The sequence below is a fragment of the Triticum aestivum genome, chromosome 2A (genome assembly GCF_018294505.1).
Source record: "Triticum aestivum cultivar Chinese Spring chromosome 2A, IWGSC CS RefSeq v2.1, whole genome shotgun sequence".
Lineage (NCBI taxonomy): Eukaryota > Viridiplantae > Streptophyta > Magnoliopsida > Poales > Poaceae > Triticum > Triticum aestivum.
Genome location: NC_057797.1, coordinates 367,165,378 through 367,170,695, shown reverse-complemented (window position 1 = coordinate 367,170,695; position 5,318 = coordinate 367,165,378). Strand labels below are relative to the sequence as shown.

General features: G+C 37.7%; 1 long non-coding RNA gene across 1 annotated transcript; it reads right to left on the bottom strand.

Moving 5' to 3' along the window:
- Window positions 1-441: 441 nt before the first annotated feature.
- LOC123185283 (uncharacterized) lies at window positions 442-4,886 on the bottom strand. Its single transcript, XR_006493289.1, has 3 exons — window positions 4,353-4,886; window positions 3,737-3,859; window positions 442-2,888 (listed from the first exon to the last, which is right to left on the bottom strand). It is a non-coding gene; the product is annotated as an uncharacterized lncRNA (long non-coding RNA).
- Between the last annotated feature and the right edge of the window lie 432 nt (window positions 4,887-5,318).

The window sequence follows — 5,318 nt, the reverse complement described above, 5'->3', positions numbered from 1 at the left end:
AACTCTTTGGAAGTATCCGTGAGTCACGAGGACTCAGCAATCTCACATCCGGGAGATCAAGACTATTTAAGCTTATGGATAGGAGAAGGTAGTGAGGTGGAGCTGCAGCAAGCACTAAGCATATATGGTGGCTAACATACGCAAATAAGAGCGAGAAGAGAAGCAACGCAACGGTCGTGAATCTAGAAGTTATCAAGAAGTGATCCTGAAACTATTTACGCACAATCATAACACAAGAACTGTGTTCACTTCCCGGACTCCGCCGAAAAGAGACCATCACGGCTACACACACGGTTGATGCATCTATTATATAATTAAGACAAAAGGAAAACAAGCCATCACATTAATCCACATAGATTACATTATCTCCACCATTAATTTTTTAAGGTAGCGGCTGAGATTTAAAGATATTAAAAGTTACATACAACTATTGTAGGTACTAATAATTTGTTTGTCACGCACCACTGACACGCCTGTCATCCTGAACATGCCAGCCTTTTTAATGTGTCCGAGACAACCACAAATACCCGCCACACAAAAGGTATAGGTGTACGATATAGTAGTTGTCAAAGAAGAGTATACTATATGAAATCTACTATTCATAGTTCCAAATCTACACACGGACTCAAGCAAAGAACTCCACACGTGGTTGGAATTCCAAATCTATACACACGGACTCAACCAAAGAACTCCACTCGGGGTCGGCTAACACGGACAAAAAGAGACACCTAGCTGGCCACGTCCAGCAACGCCCAAGAAGCCAAAACTTTTTTCCATGTACTACAACACAAGTGAGATCGGGCATGATCCATATCATGCTCCACGTGAGTCTAAACACCATGACAAAGTGTGATGGATGCAAAAAGGGCGTGATTAGACGGCATCCAAGAGCATGGCAAACACCACACCAAAGTGCAATGGATGCAATTAGGGTAGGATTGGACTATGTTGGAGGAGTGCATCATGATGGACAAAGTACATCCAGAAGTTCGCTACATAGATATAGGGCTGCTTTTTGCCAGAGATCCAGGAAGCAAAATCTGCCCGACAAGCAGACCACCTACAATATAGAAATCTGCCGATGCCGTGATGAAACAAACAATGTGACGCAAATCAGCCAAAACTGTGACAGAACATGTCTGAACGCCAGCCAAACCTTCTGAGTTGCCGCCACGATGAAACAAACGATGCAACGCAAATTAGCCAAAATTATGATAGATGTCACGACGCCAGCCGAACCTTCAGAGTTGCTGCCTCTCCTGAATAATCAAGGTTCGTAAATATTATTTAGTGAATTCACTTACTGAGGATAAAATCTATGAGATATTATCAATTGACAAACCATTTTCAAATGGTTTTGCAGCCAAAGCACCATGTCGCGTAAGAGTCTTAGTGCCTTAACAATGATAGGAGAAACGACACTCAAGTGAAAGTGACGAGAATATATATTCAATCAATCCGCCGACCGATGAGCATATGAGCTTCCATGGATGAAAATATTTATATATTTACTCCATCCTTTTCTAAGTATAATCCTTTTATATATTTCAATACGGACTACGTACGGATGTATATAGACATATTTTGGAGTGTAGATTCACTCCTTTTGCTCCGTATGTAGAACATATTAGAATCTCTAGAAGGTATTATATTTAGGAACAGAGGGAGTATATATTTACATGCTGATTGTTCTATTGTTTTGAACCACAAGTGCTAATATATTGTAATTGTTTGACAGGGCCAAGCTATGCATTTTACTGTCACCACTAAAATATCACGATACTATAAATGTGGAGGAGGTTGATACACAATTGTTTATCAAAGATAAAAGAGAATTATGTTTATGCACTTACCATTTTAAAGTTGTGAAAGCAACAAAGTATCACCAGTGGACCAATGAAATACAAAGGTAAGGATCATCAGAATGTTTTCCTGATTACTACTTCGAGTTTGCTTCCAAGGAAACTGTACAAGAACATGCCGGGAAAGATAAGCAATGCTTAGGTTTACCTATACTATATAGTTCCAAATAAGACTCAACTAACTAATCTTTCTAGATATGGAGTAATTAATCACCAGTTTTACACATGCCGTTTTGGACTACTCGCCCAAATGAAGCATGTGGAATCAAGACGATAGGTCTGCACAGAAAATAGAAGAATAAAAATAAAAATGCTGATTTGGCATATTGGTGATGTGGAAGGCTGCATGTTGAGAGAATTGGGTGTATGGGAGATGAACTATTTAGGTATATACGCTGACAGAGTAAGTGTATAATAACAAAGACTTTAATTTTACTTCCATCATTGCATTAACATTAACTTTTCCATCTTAAACTCTTCATGAGTGATAAAATCAGAGTTACACTATGGGGAAATTCTACTTATCTTTTGAATGAGGATGTACTCGATAGCCAAACTATCCTTATTGTGACATCAACAATGGTGGAGTTTAGCAGTAAATCCAATAAAGTCACAACATCTTCTGTTACTTTTAAAAAAAATCATGGTTAAATAGGATAGTGCCCAAAGTCAACCACTGCTGCAAGTATATACAGATCTAGATATATCTGCAACTCACAAACTTCTTGGCAGGTATGGAACACTATCTTTTATAATTTATGAACTAATGAAGCATGACTCATTTTTATTAACCAATGTAAAATAATAGTTATACTTGACTTACTCCATATATGGAGACACTCACCAGAAGAAACATCGCCAAAAATGACCGAGATAGATAGAGAAGTATGCAAGGTACACCAGAAGAACAAATGTTTTACCGAACTTACTGGAATGGCGCATGGTAACTAAGCAAATTAGGTAAGGCATCAGACTTCTTCTAAGATATGATATCACCACTTTTCGAGAACAACAAGACTCTAAGACCTGTAGGAACAATTGAGTTATATCAGTTATAACCTTATGGAGCGAGTAATGTGTCTGAACTTCTTTAGATTGCTAACTTTAATTTTTTGCGTAACTTATTCAGGATTTTGCGTCCATGCCAATATCTACAATAGATATGTTACAAAAATATATTTGATGTTGGTATATGTCATGTGGTGATAGTTTTCTGCACAAAATATAATTGTATGGTAGGCATAGTATTCAACTCCAAATTAGTGGTTGTACAACTACTACAAGCTGCAATTTCTTTAATGAGGGTGATAAAAGAATCTTAATACATTTGTCTTGAACTTGATGAACTCATTGGATGGGAAATCTGATGAAGCGCGTAAGATTATATGTTAATTATGTTGAAAGTAAGTAGTAAGACATACTATTTGTATTTACTGATATACAGTACGAATACCTGGCATCCATTAATATAAGGAAGACTTATTAGATAACAGTGGTATATTTATTTATTTATTTTCGAAAGCGGAGGCCAAAAGGCCTCAATCAATTAATCAAGCAGAAGAGAATTGCCAAGTTAATCAGCAGAAAACTGGGCCAAAACTGTGATAAGAGCAGTAACATAAGCACTATAAACGCATGCCACATTGTAATTATTTAAATACATTGGGACATGCACTTTCATGAGTTTTATGTTCCTGGTAACAGTTCACCTCTCCCACGGTTTTTTTAGGTCAACGGAACCATGAGGAAAGCTAGCTCCAACATTATAGCTTGGACCCATATTTCAGTTAGTACGTGTAAGCCGTCTTGCTTGGACTTAATACACATATAAGTAATATAACTTGCTAATATATGGTAACAAGAAATAAAAATACCTGTAGACAATCAGCCGCTATGGAGGAAGTAGGAATGATTGAAATCTGTAGCACCTTACATAGCTGGAAGCCGACAACACCAACAATGAGGAAGCCCATAGCTCGCCTCCACCTGCAGACTCCCTGTAGAAGCAAAGAGACTAATCACAAATGCATATTACTACTTCCTAAAACTGCTTTCATGTGTATATATGATTATATGGTAATAATCACAAACAAGACTTACAATATTGGAATTATACATAGTAGATGGATATAATGAGTATGTTTTTGCTATATGAAGTTTCATTTAATAATTATGGAAGTGTTGAAGAGACAATAATCAAAATCTAGGTAGAATGCCAACAGAACAATTTCCTAGAAAAATACAAGGGACATCCATAGCAAGTCAAGTAACTATAATCTTTATTGTATAACTAATCATTACAAGAAAACAAAATGTACGAGGTTATCTCCTAAATTATAATTTAGCAGAACAAAAGAGTATATCATCCATATCTCTTTATTAATTTAAGTGTCAAATATGTAAAAGAAACTTACAAAGTACATATATACTGCCAAGCAAGAGGAGAATGCAGAGAGTATTTGGAGAGTACTAAGAGATTCATAGCCGCACATTCTACTCCGCTCAGACGACAACAGAGAAAATGGTCGTCCAGCCCGAAGACACATCTCTCACTCCTGGTGCCACGATTAGGAGAGCAGAGCACTGAGGAAGCTAACAAGTAGTTATCGCTCATATTCTCCCGTGGCCTCCTTGGTGGCCAGTCTGCCTCACCGGATCCAAATCGGCAAGATGCAACCTCGCCGGTGGGTGGCGCAAGATGGGCGGCTTGAACGCCCGTCCCCTCCTCACTCAGAGCTGGTCTAGCATCTCCTCCAAAGCTTCGGTGCTGGGCATGCCACCGATTTGGTATACAGCCAAACTTCCAAGACTACCACGATAGAGCACAGAAAGGGAAAATAGATCCCCTTTCCCGTCTCTACAAACCATTTAGATACGTAGTAAGACATTTTGGTTGTGCTCAAGAATATAATTCATATTAAAACAACATGTGTGTACGAATTTGAAGTAATCACAATATACCAGACAATAAACACAAGCACAATGTTTGTAAAAAAACATAAGAACAATATACCAACCAGGACAACGAAGGACATGATGGGTAAGTATGAAAGATAAAGATCTAACATGAAAGACCATCATTTTAAACACCGAGATGACGACCCAAATAATAAAAAATTTCTTTATTTTTGTTGTTGCTACTCACCATCAACCCAATGATATTTATCAAAATATCTCGACCAACATACAATCGAGTGTCAATATGTTGTGTATTTGAATTACATTGTAAGATAGTTAACCGTGTAATCGGATATATTTAGAAAGGAAATATAACACATAATAATCTAGTCATGCAAATGCGCGGGTGACCCTTCTAGTTTTAGTTAAGTTAAGTGTCAAGTTCTCTACAACCGGACATTAACAAATTCTCATCTGCCACATAACCACGGGCACGGCTCTCGAAAGTTTATACCCTGCAAGGGTGTCCCAACTTAGCCCATCACAAGCTCTCACGGT